The 16,600-nt window shown below is 40.1% G+C and overlaps 1 protein-coding gene across 3 annotated transcripts in view; it reads right to left on the reverse strand.

The window, feature by feature from the left end:
* TCAF1 (TRPM8 channel associated factor 1) overlaps positions 1-16,140 on the reverse strand; it is a 43,304-nt gene extending 27,164 nt beyond the window's left edge. Inside the window, exon 1 of one of the 3 annotated variants that reach the window (XM_037052890.1) lies at positions 15,984-16,140. The gene's annotated coding sequence lies outside the window, so the exon portion shown is untranslated. Of the gene's footprint in view, positions 1-542; positions 700-2,973; positions 3,128-15,983 lie in introns of those variants that run through there. The other 2 variants (XM_037052891.1, XM_037052889.1) reach the window with 2 other exon arrangements.
* Between the last annotated feature and the right edge of the window lie 460 nt (positions 16,141-16,600).

Raw genomic sequence — 16,600 nt, forward strand, 5'->3', positions numbered from 1 at the left:
GGCGTAGGTTGGGGGGCAGCGAAGAGAGGAAGGGCGCGGAGCGGAAAAGATCGGGTGGGCAGGGACTTCTGCAGGCCTGGTAGCAAGGAGGTTTGGGAGGGACCAGTGCAGGCAGAAGGGATATTGTTCCCAGACACGGTGTTTGCAAAGATCAAAGGACACTAGGGCAGAAGTGATGCTCCCTCACCAGCCACCTGTGTGACCCTGAGCCAGTGGCCACGGCCACTGTATTCTCATTCCCCAAGGCTGCAGATCAGACGCTATTCTCTAAGTCAGGCCTGTGCACAACTCGACGACACAAAGCAGGCGAACAAACATCACAGGCAGGGCCCTGAGAGGAGCGCTGAAGCAGGCGCCACGCAGAGCCCGTGGGCCAGCAGCCACAACACAATCTGTCCCAGGTTTGGGCCTCCGCAGTTCGACCGCGTCCCCCTAGGCCTCCGGCACCGCCCCCCCCCCCCCCCCGCCCCCCGCCGCCCAGGGTAGATCCGCCGCCACCAGCCCTTTTGTAGTCTGCAGGGCATTTGGAGAGGGCCGCTCACCTGGTGGCCCTGCAACTTCCGAAGGGGCAGCTGGAGGGGCAGGGCTGGGCGCAGAGCGGGCGCACAGGGCGGGCAAGGGGCTTCCCTGCAGACAGTGCGGGGCTGCGAGTGGGAGCTCAGAGGAGACGGGGCGGGGGCGGAGGAGGGGTTCCCGAGCAGTCTCCTCCTTCCCACTTCCTCCGGGCCGATGGAGCCCAAGGGGCGGCGCTTGGCAGGCGACAGCGCTTCTTTGTGTCGCTGGCCCTGTCAGCTGGCCACTGCGGCGGTGCCCCCCATCCGGATGGCAGTGGGATCTGCCGTTTTATTCAAGACATAAACTTCTCTATTCACTGATAAGGGCGAGGCTGAACAAATTGTAGGTCACATTCTATGGAATATTATTCAGTTCTTATGGAGAGCTTAGATCTCCATTGGGATGGAGGAATGTGCTTTAAGTATCGCCAAAGGCAAAGTAAAAAACTGAAGAAATTGATCAATATGCTTCCCTTTTTACAATAAAAAACAGCCCTGTGTATATTCGTAGTATGGTGGGAGAGGGGAAGGATGCGTCTCTATCTGTTAATACTGTTTAACCAGAGAAACAGGAGAGGGACACTTAGAGTTTTACATTGTCTGCTTTGCATTGTTACATGTTCCTTTTGTAAATGAAAAATGTTTCAAACAACAGGTAATTAAAATTTACCCTCCCCTGTACATTTACCCTCCCCTGTACATTTCCCCTGTTTCTTTTCTGTGAATCCTCTTTCACCCTCTGTTGACAGCTGCTCCTCCCTGCTCTCATCTGCAAGTTCCTGCTTTGCGCGGTGACTCCGCCTGTTCAGGTGCTACTTCTAGTCTGTGAAATCCCGGCAGAATAGTGGTTAAAACCCAGACTGTCACGAGATGGTCAGGCTCAGATGTAAGGGCTATGTTTAATGGGCTNTATGGTGGGGGAGGGGAAGGATGCGTCTCTATCTGTTAATACTGTTTAACCAGAGAAACAGTCTGCTTTGCATTGTTACATGTTCCTTTTGTAAATGAAAAATGTTTCAAACAACAGGTAATTAAAATTTACCCTCCCCTGTACATTTCCAACCCTGTTTCTTTTCTGTGAATCCTCTTTCACCCTCTGTTGACAGCTGCTCCTCCCTGCTCTCATCTGCAAGTTCCTGCTTTGCGCGGTGACTCCGCCTGTTCAGGTGCTACTTCTAGTCTGTGAAATCCCGGCAGAATAGTGGTTAAAACCCAGACTGTCACGAGATGGTCAGGCTCAGATGTAAGGGCTATGTTTAATGGGCTGAGTGACTTTGAGAAGTGACTTAGTTCCCTTATGCCTCAGATGTATTACCTGTCAAAGGAGGAGGATGAAGAGAGCATTTATATTACAGATTTACTGTAACGTTTACAATTAGGTGAGTGAATACTTGTGACGGCCTTTGACCTCCATCTGGCAGTGTATGACTGTTAAGTAAAACAAATCTTCAGGTTGTCCTAAGAACCAATACTTCATGTTTCAGGCAAATGCGTATCTTTTTATCCCAAATTGACTCAGATGGACAATATTCAACAGGGGGTTGGAGTAGGTGAGTTCAGTGGCAGGCTTTACATAGAAGAAACGCCAGGAAGAGAAACCAAGAGAAGCTGAATTCAGGGTCTGGTTCCTTTGAGGACTGTCAGCAGGCCCTTTATATTCCCCAAGGCGCAGAGTTCTCAGATAAACCAGGCAGGCTGGCAACTTGCTTGCTAATTCCCTTCCAGGTCTGAAATGCTAAGACTAATAGCAAGGAAAGGTAGAAACACAAAATACTGTTTTACCAAAAAAAAAAAAAAAGGTAAATCAAAACAGAAATGCACACACATATTGCTTACATTAAAAATAAATAATAAAATATATACCCATGGGAAGGATACCACCTGACTTACCTCTGAGGAAAGGGGGGGTGAGACTTGGTGGGGAAAAGGTCTTAATTGTCGGGTTTTGTTCCTTAGAAAGGAAGAAACACACATAGTCACACCCCCCCCACACACAGCTAAAGCAAAGGTGATAGAATGTCAGCATCTGGTACACCTGTACATCTGTTATATTATTTTCTGCACGTATCCGTAGCTTTGAAATATTTCTGCATGAAAACAAATGTTTTTCAAGGACAGGGGTATATTAGACTCCTGCTGGTTAGGTTCCTGGAGAAGACACGTAGCACGCAGTAATTAAGAGCCACAGAGGGGGAAAAATTGGAAACAGACATGGAGAAACCGCAGTCAACCTTTGAAAGACGTCTGCCTCCCAAGGTCCAGGCGGTCTCACGCCCCATACCCGTACCCCCTCCGCGGCCCCGACGCGACCGTGCCCAGTGCCGGCCCAGACCCTCCTTCTCCTATCCGGGTCCATTGCACTGGGTCGCTGTGCCCCGGCCTGCTCCAGTTCCAGAAACCATCACTGAACGAGACTCACCGGTTCTCCAGCAGTTTCCACTCCTGGCTCCTTCCGAGGGGGAAGGGACTCCTCTGGACAGACGTGACAAGGAGAAGGGACAGACTGCCCGGGTATTTGGAAATTGGTGGTGGCGTTGGTAGGACCCCGCAAGGGGAGGTGGTCTGTGGTGCAGATTAGGGGGAGGAGGGGGCCGGGAGCTGATTGGCAGCCGCGGCAATGGGGGTGGGGCCTGGACGCCCCCACCTTCGCTGACAGCAGAGGCCGGGCTTTGTGTCAGTTTTTGCACGAAATCTAGGATGGGCTTGCTGGCGCCTGCATGGAGGGCGCGGAAGGGCAATTTGTTGAAAAATCAATCCGTGAGACTATTTACCAACAGGGAGTGAGTGATAAAGTATGATAAATCTTTATGTAAACTGATACACAACTATTTGCAAGAACGAGTTAAATCTCTGGATTTGCCAGAAGTTAGGCTATATTTATACATCATTTTTAAATAAACATTTAAGGTGGTAGTAAAACGGACAGTTTGCATTTTTGTACAGAAATTCAAAAAATATTTTATATACTCATGTAAACACACAAAATATTTGAAAAACATTCATCAAATTATTAGAATCAGTACTTTAGACAGGAAGGAGTAGCTTACTTTTAAGTATTTGTCTTCATGTATCTCCTAAGACTTTTAATGGTATTATTTTAATGTATTTTTTTTGTGATAAAAATAAATTCAATCAACTAAAAATAGAAAAGTATCCTTGTTCAGACAGCTGGTAGTGACCACTCTATAAATACGATTTCTCCCTCTGTGTGGGTTTCTTGAGCTTTGTTCCTAGTCCTGACTTATTTTGATGGAGAAAGAATGGAATCCAGCACTGACATTTGAGCCAGGACCTGACTTTATGCCTGGCCAGGTCCTGCCTTGAATCCGTGTCTGCTCATCTAGTTTTGAGAGCTCAACTTCAGGACCTGGGGGAAAACCACTTGTTCCTTTTTGTGGCTGGCCCCAAAGCCCCTGAATGATTGGGGTGGTTGCTGGACATTCTCTGGTTTCCTCACTTTTCACCCCTCCCAGCTCTGGCCTCTGCTCTCTGGGCACCTAAGGAGGTCTCTAGGCCCAGGCCAAACGGACCCCATGAAGAAATCATTAAAAGGCTTTCTCCTGACCACAAGACAGTGTCCAGGCGGACCTTGCATGGGAATGTGGATTCAGCGGTAAAGGGGATGGAGTACCACATCCTGTAATTACTTCAGGGTTTCATTACAATTCTTCAAACTAGAGGAAGCATAAGCCAAGGGTTGGGTTTTTTTTTTTTTTTTTGCCTTCTTTCGATTCTCCACTTCATGTGGCCATAAACAGGTGCTTCGTAACTTCCACTTGATGGACTGGTGGACAGAATAGATGTATGGTATGTGGGCTGAGGAAGGCAAGCCTAGGGTCACTCCTCAAAAAAACCCTCCAAACAAACAGCAACTTGATATAGACAACTGATTAAAGTATGGATTTTCTGTGTCGTACGTTTTCTTCTTTTTGCTTTTCATTTTCTTCCTTAACCATTTTGTTTTCTTTCTATAATCTCCCCAAATTTTAGCAGGATTTATCTTCTCTTTCTCTGTTTCAGACTTCACATTACTAACTCAATTTTAAATCCTATATTCTGCCCTGGATGGTATAGCTTAGTGGATTGAGTGCCAGCCTGTGAACCAAAAGGTTGGCAGTTCAGTTCCCAGTCAGGGCACATACCTGGGTTGTGGCTAGGTCCCCAGTGCCCAGGGTCAGGGGGCGGTGCATGGCACAAGAGGTGGCCATACATCAATGTTTCTCCTTCCTTCTCCCTCCCTTCTCCTTTCTAAAAATAAATAAATAAAATATTTAAAAAATAAATCCTATATCCTTCCCTATTTCTAATTCCCCTAGAGTTTCTGGTTTTCTTTCCAGTTTTTGCCTTGAGTAATAGACACTTTGATGAAATCGTTAAAGTACTGAAATAACTTTTGAGATATTAAGTTCTGTAAATAATAATGTAGGAATGAATGTACAACTTATTAAAAACCCATATTAAAAAAAATTATGAGGTTCTTAAAAAATGAGCTCATCATACCTGAAGAATTATTTCAATCTATATTGTCAATGAAAAATTTATGATTCTACTTTTTGATGTTTATTTAACAGAAAAAAATAAAGCTGTATTTGGGACTTCAGGAAATGAGAAGAACTGGACAGTAAATTTTGTCTTTAGATATTTTGTACTTTTAAAACATTATAAAAGTCATCTTAAAATTAAAAAAATTGGGCCATTCAGTAATACTACCCTTAGGTATGTATCAGGTAGAAATGCAGACACATGCCGCCAAAAGATGTGTGTACCACAGTGTTCAAAGCAGCGCCATCCGCATGGTCCAACACTGGACGCTGCCCAGGTGCTGCCCTCCCCACTTTCCACCTATAATGCCACCCTGGTGCCACCTTCTATTACAAGATTCTTAAACAGTTTATTCTCAGACCAACAAATACGGAGGGGTTATTATAAAAGATCTGCTTTGCAGAAATTCTAAAAGATGTATCACAAGAAGAAATAAAATAGTCTTTGATTATCTGAGATGTCGGACAAAAGAGCGAGAGACTTCCACTTCTGGCACTGAGAGAATGCCTTGTCTGAAACAACCCTCCCGCTGAACATAGCAATAAAAGTTGGATGAGACACGGGGAACAATGGAAGACTCTGAAGAGCCAACAAAACAAGCAGGACTTGAAAACCTTAGATCCTGAGCCAAGGCAAACAGGATTGAAGTGCCACTCCTACTATGGCCTTTTTCTTCAGGGCATTTCCCAGTTCCCAGTGCAGGGTAACGGTGACGGAGGCCAAAGGGAAAGTGTCAGTTTTACAGACTTCAGATTACCAAACCACTGGAACTCAGCAAAACTTCAGAGAAGAAGAAATCTCAGAGACGTGAATCTATAAATCTACGTCCAAATTCCCCTTAAGTCACTGGCTGACTCCTCGGCTATGCAGGTTCAGGGAGACTCTCTCTCCACCCTCACCTGTGCAAAACCACAGGAAAAAAAAAGGCTAAAATCCGATAACAATTGAGCAGACATTTCAATAGCTGCACTGTCCAGGGATAAGGCAGTGGAAGTCAACTCCTACCAAAGTAAATGACTCTTCCCAACACACTCTGCTTTCAGTTGGGATACAGGAAATTCCACTGCCTATGAATAAGAATGCCGCCTTAGGAATAAGGACTCTATTCTTGGATAAAGGAAAAACCTAAAACAGACCAGGTCTAAGAAACCTTTAAACTGGCCCTTGATAGTATGAAATTAATCTACTGGTACTTTATCTGTCCCCCACCCCTGAAAAAAATTCTGTTTGAAAAAATAACAACAACAACCTATAACTTTACATTGCCAGTGTCCTGTAGCCAATGAAAAATTTAGAGGGAGGCTAAAAATCAAGCTACATTGCCAAGAACTCAGGAAAACAACAGATTGTAGAAACAGACTTGCAGGTGGTTCAGACATCCGAGTTGTTACTGGCGACTGGCTTTATCACGGCTGTGAATAATATGTTCCTGCAGGACAGAGACAAGGCTGGAGGATTTCAGGATGGGTGTAAAACTCATGACAGAGAAAAATGGAAACTTAAAAAAATAATAATCTTTATCAGGAATTCGATAGTTGACTTTAATAGCATATTAGACACAAATGACCAGAGAGTGGGTGAAGTGTAACAACGTTGAATAGAAAATATTTAAAAAACGACATGGGGAAGAAATCATGATGCACAAAGAGACGAAAGGAGGTATAATACAAAGGCCGTAACAGAATATTAAGACACAGTAAGAGGTTACAAATCATGTGTATTAGGGTCCCAGAAGAGGAGAAGGAGAGCGACACAGAAGCAATATATTAACAATTCATGACTGAAAATTCCCTGAAAGAGATGAAAAATATCAAAACTCAAATAGAAAAACCTCTGCACTCCCTGTGTAGATTAAAAACAGAAGGAAACTACAGTAGGTGCATCGTGGTCAAACTGCTAAAAAGCAGATTCAGGGAGGAAATTGAAAATCAGCCAGACATGAAAGACCTTTCCATTTGGAGGCACAATAATATCGCTGGCTTTTCACAAGAAATGATGGAAACCAAAACACAATGGATGGCTTTAAAAAAGACAGATAAAATCTGCCAACCTAAATGTCTGTGCACAGGAAAAATGAATGCCAAAAATACTAATTAATTATAAACAGAAGCTGAGAGAATTTGTGGACAATACAAAAAGGAGTTCCTTTTTGAGATTAAGGAGAAGTATTCCAGATAGGAGCCCATACCACATGAAAGAATAGAGAATACTGAAAAGAGTAAATGCATGGCCAAGTAGGTTAATATTGACTGTGTAAACACACACATATAATGTCTTATGGTCTATAAGATCATACAAAAATAAAATAAAATATATAATAATAACAGCCTAGCTGCAAGATGAGGGCTAATAAAGATACACTGTTTTTAAAGTTATTGCATTCTTTGAGCCTTACCCATACTCTGATACAAAGACAGAGGATACTACTAAAGAAAATTATAAGCCAACATCTGTGATGAACACAGATGTAAAAATCCTCAACAAATATTACCAAACTGAATTAAACAGTATATGAGAGGACCATAGATCATGATTAAGTGGGATTCATTCCAGAAATGCAAGGGAGATTCAATACCTGCAAATCAATAAATGTGCTATATAGCACGTGAGCAAAATGAAGGGTAAAATCATATAATCATCTCAGTAGATCCAGAAGGAGAGTTGGAACATATACAACAATTTTTATGATAAAAATTCTCAATAAACTGGATACATAAGAAATATATCCCAGTATAATAAAAGGCATATGTTACAAACCAACAGTTGATATCAGACTCAAGGATGAAAAGCTGAAAGCTTTTCCTGAAAGATCAGGGACAAGACAAAAGGCCCACTCTCACCACTTCTTTTTGAAATTGTACTTGAAGTTCTACCCAGAGTAATCAGGCAAGAAAAAGAAATAAAGGGCATCCAAATGGAAAGGAAGAAGTTAAATGGTCTCCGAAAATGGCATCATCTTATATACTGAAAACCCTAAAGACTCCACCAAAAATCCTGTAAGAACTAATGAACAAATTCAGTATGATTGCAGAATATAAAATTAACATAAAAAATCAGTTGAGTTTCCATACACTAACAACAAAATATTTAAAAGGAAAATTAAGAAAACAATGCTATTTATAATAGAATCAATTACAATAAAATACTTAGTAATTTAACCAAGGACGTAAAAGATTTGTGCACTGAAAACTATAAAACACTGATGAAACAAATTGAAGACACCAATAAGTTTAAAATATTCTGTGTTCATGAGTTAGTTGAATTAATAATGTTAAAATGTCTACCCTACCCAAAGCAATCTACAGATTCAATGCAAATCCCTATCAAAAATCCAACGGCATTTTCCACAAAAATAGAAAAAAATTTCTAAAATTCATATGCAACCACAAAATAATTAAAATAAATAGCCTAGGAAAACTTAAGAATAAAATTTGAGGCCTCACAGTGCCTGACTTCAAACAGTACTACAAAGCTATAGTAATAAAAAACAGTATAGTCTTTGCATAAAAACAGACTTATAGCCCTGCCTGGTGTGCCTCAGTGGATTGAGTGCCAGCCTAAGAACCAAAAGGTCACAGTTTGATTCCCACAAAGGGCACATGCCTGGGTTGTGGGCCAGGTATCCAGCTGGGGGCATGCAAGAGGCAACCAATCGATGTATCTCTCACTTATAGATGTTTCTCTGCCTCTCCTTCTCCCTCTCTTCCCCTCTTTCTAAAAATAAATAAATAAAATCTTTAAAAAAGAAACAGACTTATAGACCAGTGAAACAGAATACAGAGCCCAGAACCAAACCCACACATTTATTTTCAGCTGATCTTTAACAAAAGTGTGAAGAACACACAATGGGGAAAGGGTAGTCTCTTCAGTAAATGGTGTTGGAATTACTAGACATCCACATGCAGAAAAATGCACTCGGGCTCTTACCTCACCATGTAAAAACCAACCCAAAAATTCATTAAAGACTTAAATATTTGACTAGAAACTGTAAAACTACTAGAAGAAAACATAGAGAAAGGTTTCTTGATGTTGATCTGGGCAATACAATTTTTGGACATGACCCTAAAACAGGTGACAAAAGCAAAAGTAAACAAGTGGGACTATATCTTGTTTAGTAAACTAAACTAAAAAGCATCTGCACGTCAAAGGAAACCCTCAACAGAGTGAAGGGACAACCTACAGAATGGGAGAAAATATTTGCAAACCATATATCCGATAAGGGGTTAACATCTAAAGTATACAAGGAACTCAAACAATTCAATGGCAACAAAACAAATAACCCAACTACGAAACGAGTAGTGGACCTGAATAGACATTTCTCAAAAGAACACATACAGACAACCAAGAGACACACCTGTAAAGGCCCTCAAATCCACTCATCATCTGGGAAATGCAAATTTAAACCATGAGATACCACCTTACCCTCCCCCCCCCAGAAGAGACAATATCAGAAACACAAGTGGTAACAACCGTTGGTGAGGATGTGGAGAAATGAGAGCCCTTGGCAATGCTGGTGTGCATGCACATTTAATAGTCATAGAAAACGGTACATATAGAGGTTCCTCAAAAGGTTAAAAATAGAACCATATTATCCAGCAATGCTACCTGTGAGTATATATTCATATGAAATAAAATCAGTACCTGGAAGTAAGACCTGGACTTCCATATTTACTGCAGCATTATTCATAGATATGGAAACAACTGACGTGTCTATCAAACGAATGGATTAAGAAATTGCGGTACATACATACAATGAAATTTATTTAGCTGTAATAAAGAAGAAAATCCTGCCATTTGCAACAAGATGGATGAAACTTGAAGACATTATGCTAAGTTTCAGAGTAATTCAGACAGAGAAAGGCAAATACTATATGACCTCAATTATATGTGGAATCTGAAAGTCAAACTCATAAAAGCAGAGAATGGCATCACAGTTATTAGGAGCTAGAGGGTGGGGAAAATGGGGAAATACTGGTCAAAGTTTGCAAAGTTTCAGATGTGTAAGATGAATTGTTCTGAATATCTAATATATAGATAGTATAGTGACTACCGTTAATACTGCATTATTATGTATTTCAAATTTGCTAACATAGTATATCTCAGTTGTTCTCACCAAAAAAGGGATAAACTGTGCAAAGTGACCAATATGTTAATTAGCTTGATTGTGGTAATTATTTCACAATGTATACATATACTTAAAGATCACATTGTACACTATATATCTTTTTGTCAATTATATGAGTTAAGTATGTTATATAACTAGAGTAATCGTAAAACATTAGAACGTGTAACTTCCAAGTAAGAGGAGGAGTAATATGGGGATGCAAATAAGGAGAAAAGAAGAAGGGGGAGAAAGGAAAGAGAGAGAGAGCAGAAAAATAAAAAGCAAATAATAAAATGGTAAAAATAAATCTAATTGTATTACTAACTACAATAAATTTTACAACTAAATTATTCAATGACAAGTTATAAATGATCAAACAGTAATTAAAAAAACCCAGGATTGAAAAAATACAGGTAAGTTTCTTGACATACATACCTAAAACACAGATTTAGAAAGATTTAAAGTCAAAGGATGATGTAAATCAAGGAAACCTTAATTTAATTCTGACCAAAGTAAGAATTTAAAACAAAAGGTTTTAATTGGTAGCCATAATATTGTATCCCCACATTATGATAAAATTTTCAATTTACTCCAATTCACTAATAACATAGCCTCAAAATATATAAAGTAAAAACATACAGCTCTATAGTGAGAAATTTCAAAATCAACCATTATAGTGACAGATTTTAATATACTTCTCTTTTGTAATTGATTATTCAAGCAGATAAAAAATTGGTGAAGATATGGCAGATCTGGACTGCATAACCGACACACTTGTTCTAAAGGTATATGCCTGGCTGGTGTGGCTCAGTGGATTGAGCCCAGGCCTGTGAACCAAAAGGTCACTGGTTCAATTCCCAGTCAGGGCATATGCCTGGGTTGCAGGCCAGGTCCCCAGTAGGGGGTGGGTGAAAGGCAACCACACATTGATGTTTCTTTTCCTTTATTGCTTCTTCCTTTCCCCTCTCTAAAAATAAATGAATAAATAAAAAAAATTTTAAAAGGTATATATAGGCGGTCATATAATTAGAGACTACACATTATCTTCAGGTAGGCAAATAAAACTGACCATATGCTAGGTTATAAAGCTAACTTCAATAAATCTAAAGGAGCCCTGGCTGGTGTAGCTCAGTGGATTGAGCGCAGGCCTGTGAACCACACGATCGCGGTTCGATTCCCAGTCAGGGCACATGCCTGGGTTGCAGGCCAGTTCCTGATTCCTGGTGGGGGACGCACGAGAGGCAACCATACAATGATATTTCTCTCTCTCTTTCTCTCTCCTTCCCTTCCCCTCTAAGATAAATAAATAAAATCTTAAAAAAAATAAATAAATCTAAAGGAATTGGTATCATATATTCTCTGATTACATTATAAATTAGTTAGGCAACACTTACTATGAGATAATAAAAGAATCTTTAGGTGAGTGACTGGAAATTAAAATATATGCTTCTTAAAAATTCATAGTCAAATAAGAAACCATAATGGGAATTATAAATAATTAAAGCTATGTAATAGCAAAATACTTAGGTAAAAACTCATGACATATACCAAAAAAAGTGACACCAATTTATAGCCTGATGATCTTTTATAAGAAAAAAAGCTCAAAATTAATAAGCTAAGCATATACTTAACTTATTTATTGAAAATAAACAACAAAAAATTCAAAGATAGGATGAAATCATAAAACAAATAAGAACTAATAAAAATAGACTGTTTTTTTAATGTGAAAGAGCTAAGAAAGTCATACAAGTTATGACACAACTAATCAAAACAGAAAGAGAAAGAATATATACACATATTAATAATGAGAATGCAGTCATAATACTAGATGAGGGAAATTTATAAACGTAACAATATATCATGAACAATTTTTTTCTATTTTGATTATGTGTATTTATATGATATGGTTAAACATCTATGAAACTACAATTTATGAGAATTGACTCCATAAGAAAACCTAAAGAGTCGTATAAACAGTGATTGAACCGCTAAGTTTAATATCTTCTGACAAAATAATCTCAAAGTGCTGAGGGCTTTGCTTGTGATTTGAGCAAAAGTGCTGAGGGCTTTGCTTGTGATTTGAGCAAATATTCAAAGACCAGATATTTCCAATCTTGCACACATTTTTCTAGAAAATAGTAATAGTGTGAACACTACCCATCTTATTTTATGAGATAATATCATCAGGAGATAAGGTTAGTACCAAAAAGGATAATTACAGGCCAATCTGAACTCACATATATCTGCAAATATATAACACTTATCTTTATATCTATACATAAAAGTTTTCATATATTAACCATACAGCATTTATTCCAGGGATGTAAAATTGACTTAATATTAAAAATTGAATACTATAGTCTACCACATTAACATATTTAAAGAAAAATTATTTAAAAATCAATAACTATATGAGCAATCCATAAAACATTGCATAATAAAAGTATAAAAGTGCTCACCATAAAAAGAACTGAACTTTCTTATCATGTGACAAAGTTACAAAATAACCATAGTAATTGCAACATTTAAATGTGATATAGTGAAGTCTTTCTCTTTATTATCTTAAGGATAAAACAAAATGCCCTTCTATACTTTTGTTTACATTACACTGGAGGTACTAGCCAATGCAATAAGACAATAAAAGAAAAAAGAAATTAAAGTTATAAGTATTGGAAAGGAAGAAACAAACTGTCATTATTTTCAGATGATATGACCACTTGTGTAGCAAATCCAAAAGATTCTAGGTAAATTTAGAATTATTAATGGAGTTTATTAAGTTTGATATATAATCAATATATAAAAGGCAATTAATTGCTTTTCTACATACCAGCAACAAAAAACTAAAAAATATGATTTTTATAAAAGAAAACATTTATGGCAATATAATAATTTATTTACATAAATAAGTTTAACAAAAAAAGGAAAGCAATGAAAAATATTACAGAACCTTAAGGTAGGCTAAATAAATAGCATTATACACTAAGTTCATTGGTGGAAAGATTCAACCTCTTACAGAGGCCATTTCTCCTCAAATTGACATATAGAATTAATTCAGTATCAACAAGAATTCTAGCAGGTTTGTTTCTTGTTTTGTTATTTAAATATTTATATGGAGGATCAAAGATCCAAAACTGCTAAAACAGTCCAGAAGAAGAATAAAGAGGTGGGAAAATTTTCCTTTTAGGTTGTAAGACTTATTATAAAACTCTAGCAGTTAAAAATAATTCAGTATTGGTGCAGAGTTAGACAAATAGGCAATGAAAGAGAGAATTGGCACTCAAAACCAATTCTCGCGTATATGAAAACGAGATTCATGCAGATCACTGGCGAAGGGACAATTGCCCACATGGAATAAAAACTGTAACAATCACACTCCATGTAGATTAAGACTGATTGCCAAGTGCAAAACGATAAAAGCTGTTAGAGGAAAGTATCGTCAAATTAATTCACTACCTTGAGAAAACAATTTTCTCAAAGGTAGTCAATTAGTGGAAGGTAGTCAATTAGTGAAAGAGTCCTGGTCACTGAAAAATCCACGACTTAGTTCATGGAAACAGACAGAGAGAAAGAAAAGCTAAGCACCAACTAAAAGCAGATAATTGCAGCATGTATAGCTAACAAGGGATTCATTAGCATTCAGTTTTTGTAAAGAAAGCATTCCAGTGCTTGCTTGGGCAGCACATACACTAAAATGTATATATACTAGAATGAGTCAATAAGAAAAAGACAAACAACCCAATACGAAAACAAGAACAAACAACCCGGAATTATCATAGAAAGCACCATCGCTTTTCAACAAGTAAAAAGTCAGTCAACTTCATTATTTATCAGAGAAATGCTAATCAAAACCACAAGGGAATGCAACCTCAGTCCTGCCTGGCTGGCTAAAAATGAAATTTCATAATATGAAGTTATGACAAGTATGTGGAGCAACAAGTGTGTAGGAATTCTCCTGTCTTGCTAGAGGGGGTGCAGGATGGCTCAACATTTTGAAAACAGCTCAGAAATAACCTAATGAAGTTGAACTTGCACAAATCTTGTAACTCAGTAATTCGACACCGGTGTATACTCCAGGGTAACTCCTGCCCACTGGAACCAGAAGTCGTGTACAAGAATGCTAGAGGACAGCATTATTTGTTAATAACCCCTTTAGCAGGGGCCCCCAATTACCCCTGCCTCTGGGTATTCCCTCTTGTATAACTTCTTCCCCTCGAGTGTGAGCTGAAACTAGTGATTCACTTCTATCGAATAGATGGCCAACTGATGGGGTGTCACTTTTGAGATTAGGTTACTTCTCTTTCTCCCTCTCTCAGGGAGAAGCAAGTCCGTATACATAGGCCCATGTGGCAAAAAAACTGATGTGTAAAGTAAGAGCTACTTGAACACGAGCACTAGAATACCTGGCAGTGGATCTTATGGCTGAGGCATGTTGGTTAAGACCGCTAGGGACCAAGCTCCTCAAAACAGCCTGCAGTTTTAAAACTTATGGATTGCTTATTTCTGGAATTTTCTATTTAANCCCCTCGAGTGTGAGCTGAAACTAGTGATTCACTTCTATCGAACAGATGGCCAACTGAAGGGGTGTCACTTTTGAGATTAGGTTACTTCTCTTTCTCCCTCTCTCAGGGAGAAGCAAGTCCGTATACATAGGCCCATGTGGCAAAAAAAACTGATGTGTAAAGTAAGAGCTACTTGAACACGAGCACTAGAATACCTGGCAGTGGATCTTATGGCTGAGGCATGTTGGTTAAGACCGCTAGGGACCAAGCTCCTCAAAACAGCCTGCAGTTTTAAAACTTATGGATTGCTTATTTCTGGAATTTTCTATTTAATATTTTCAGACCATGGTTGACCACGGGTAACTGAGACCTCAGAACTGCAGTTAAGGGGAACTACTGGATTGAAATGAGATCAATTGACAAATAAATAGCTTGGAGGGTAAAAGGATGGATGGTCAACTAGACAGATACTAAGTCCTTTAAGTTTAGTTAGACCTGTTCTTCCTCCAGAAGTTTCTGTGATTGTCCCATCAGTAAATCTCTTATACTTAAGACCTTCTCCCTCCATTGCAGGCTGAGTCAACGCAGAGGCCAGCTTAGGGCGCTGTTTACTGGGTAACTTACCTGAAGGCCAAATACATTCCAGACTAAACATTCCACAGGATTCCCTGCACCCACTCTCACCACCAGCCCTCCTCCCACTCGCCCCTTGCACCTCCCTCCCCTGCCACAGACACTCTCGGGGCCTCACGTACTGCAGTACGGGGCCTCAGTTACTGCATGGGGGTAGGAAAGGACTTTAACCTTGGGGGAGGGAGGGTTCTGCAGAAGCAGGCTACACTCAATTCAAGAATGAGTCCCAGAAGGTGAGAGGACTTCGCCTACATGCTTTCTTTGAGCTCAAATAACAATTGCTCCTGAAGAGCGCAACGCCAGCCCCACCAATAAACAAACAAACAAACAAATAATAAAATTACAAGAAAAGAGTGGGTCTGCGCCTCCTGATGAGCAAGGGTGAATAACGATGAGGCAAGGAAGAAACAGACTGAGCCACAGGGAGACACTAGAGTAGGATCCCAGAGGTAAACAGCAAGGAATGCTGCATGGAACACGACTGCCACCGCCCATCCGAGTCATGCAGAGGCCCCCCACAAAGTCCCCACCCCTGCTGACCCCACAAATGGACAGACAGCCTCCTGGGCTTTCACCACATCTCCCCCTCTCCCGCCCAGGCCACCTCCAAGCTGCTCTTGGTCCAGAATTATCGCTGACCCCCCAACTCACCGTTTGCCCCGTTGATCCCTACAGCGGGTTCGGGGGCAGAGAGGACTGGCTAGGAGGAGGCGCGGTGGTTCCCCAAGGGAAAGAGCTTCTCAGCAGAGAAGGGACTGGGCGGTGGACCAAACCTAGGACGTGGAAAACTGCAGGGGGAAGGGGAGGCGAGGTGGGCGAAGTTCTGGGAGCTGATTGGCGACCGCGCCTGTGGGAGGCGGAGCCAGGCCTGCTAACCGGGGACCGCAGAGGGCCCACTTTGTGTCAATTTCAGCAGGAAGATGAGGGCCCAAATCAGTATGGAGACACTGGCGCCCTTCGCGAGAGTGCAGCAGGCAGTTTGTGGAAAACTAAACCCGTGAGGCTATTTATGAATAAGTGAGAAGTTGCCAAACGATAATACATGTTTTATATAAGATTACGCACAAACATTGCCAAGGACGAGTAAAAAATCTGTGAGTCCTAGGTATACTTTTTAATTAAAAGAATCAAGTTGCATTAAAATGCAGCGTATGATTACATTCTTATGAAAAGATCGTGTATTGCTTGTATAAGGGCAGGGCTAAGCGTGAAGAATTGGCTATGACACTGATCTTCATAACTACTGAATTGTTTTTTAAATATCGCAT

Source organism: Sturnira hondurensis, unplaced genomic scaffold, assembly GCF_014824575.4.
Source record: "Sturnira hondurensis isolate 20B ecotype Veracruz unplaced genomic scaffold, ASM1482457v3 Scaffold0007773, whole genome shotgun sequence".
Classification (NCBI taxonomy): domain Eukaryota; kingdom Metazoa; phylum Chordata; class Mammalia; order Chiroptera; family Phyllostomidae; genus Sturnira; species Sturnira hondurensis.